Source organism: Tachyglossus aculeatus, chromosome X1, assembly GCF_015852505.1.
Source record: "Tachyglossus aculeatus isolate mTacAcu1 chromosome X1, mTacAcu1.pri, whole genome shotgun sequence".
NCBI lineage: Eukaryota > Metazoa > Chordata > Mammalia > Monotremata > Tachyglossidae > Tachyglossus > Tachyglossus aculeatus.
In genome coordinates, this window is record NC_052101.1 from 20,607,158 (window position 1) to 20,608,993 (window position 1,836).

A 1,836-nucleotide genomic window follows, 5' to 3' on the forward strand; every position below is an offset into this window, starting at 1 on the left:
AAGTTAAGTGACTTGCCCAAGGTCATACAGCAGACACACGGTGGAGCCGGGATTAGAACCCCTGATCTACTGACTCCCAGGCATAAACTCTATCCACTAAGCCACACTGCTTCTCCGTTATCCCTGCCCTTGTCTGGAACCACTTTCACTGTTCTTTTAGTCAGGCCACTCAGTTTTATTTATTGCTGGGATACAGATAAGGTAACCGGGTTGCACACAGTCCAAATCCCACATGGGGCTCACGGTCGTAATCTCCATTTTACAGATGAGGGGACTGAGGCACAGAGAAATGGAGTGATTTGTCCAAGGTCACACAGCAGACAAGTGATGGAGCCAGACTAGAACTCAGGCCCTTCTGATTCCCAGACCAATGCCCACTAAACCATTGTCTTCCCTCATATTGAAGAGGTTACTCTGAATTCTCTCAGGTAGGCAGGGGAAACGTTCAGATTCTCTCATCGATCCAGTGGTCTCTGGGACCTCCAAGACAGGTTTCTAACTTCGATTTTAAGGAACAGCATCAGTCGGGCTGCTAGCATCACTGAGCCCATCTTTGGCCTGAGTCCATCTTGGGAAATCCGTAAAGCAACGGCCCCTGCTCAGAAACCCTGTCCCTCTGGCTGAGTTCTCTAACCTCCTCTACATATGTCTCAATGGGCCTGTCCAGTGAGGTTGATCTTTCCGAGGGGGAATTAAGGAGGAAGGAGGAACCAAGGGGGTTTGTGCTTTCTGTTGGACTTCCCTTCAAAGAGCTCCAGGAACTTAATTCTGGCCCTTCCTAGTGCTTTTCTCTTACCACAAAGTTCCTGGGATAGTAGTAGTATAGTAGTTCCTGTACTAAGTAGTACAGTAGTTCCTGTACTAAGTGCTCAGTACAGTGCTCTGCACACAGTAAGTGCTCAATAAATATGACAGAATGAATGAATGGGATGGTGGTCAATTTCTGACTCAGAAGAGGTTCTCAATACTACGGGCTTGGAGATTAGAGAAGCGGTGTAGCACAGTGGAAAGAGCCCGGGCTTTGGAGTCAGAGCTGGAGGTTCAAATTCCAGCTCTGCCAATTGCCAGTGGTGTGACTTTGGGCAAGTCACTTCACTTCTCTGTGCCTCAGTGACCTCATCTGTAAAGTGGGGATTAAGACTGTGAGCCCCTCATGGGACAACCTGATCACCTTGTAGATACCCCAGTGCTTAGAACAGTGCTTTGCACATAGTAAGAGCTTAATAAATGCTATCATTATTATTATAATCAGAGCTGGAGGATTCTATCGAATATTTTGGTGGTGACAGAAGTAAGATAATTCTTTACAATTTTCCTCCCTCCACATTTCGTTTCCAAGCTGAGGTGTTTGTACTCCCGTTGTTTGCTGTTGATATTTACTGAGCACGTACTATGCAGGATTTTTCCCCCCATGTTAATGGAATTACTGGAACCCCTGTCCTTAGCTAAAATAGGCCCAGTTCCCTAATTTTATTATTTTTTATCATTACTGACACCATATTCATCAAAACCTTCATCACTTATTTACTATTTATTAACCATCCAAAATCGCACTTACTGTTGCCAAGAGACAATGTGGCCTAAAGGCTAGAGCATGGGCCTGGGAATCAGAAAGGCAGTGCTTTGCACAGTGTAAGCGCTCAATAAATACAATTGAATGAATAAATGAATGATCTGGGTTCTAATCCTGGCTCCATCACTTGTCTGCTGTGTGTCTTCGGGCAACTCATTTCCCTTCTCTGTACCTCAGTTCCCTCATCTGTAAAATGGGGATTAAGACCGTGAACCCCAGGTGGGACATTGACCATAGCCAACCAAATTAGCTTGTATCTACCC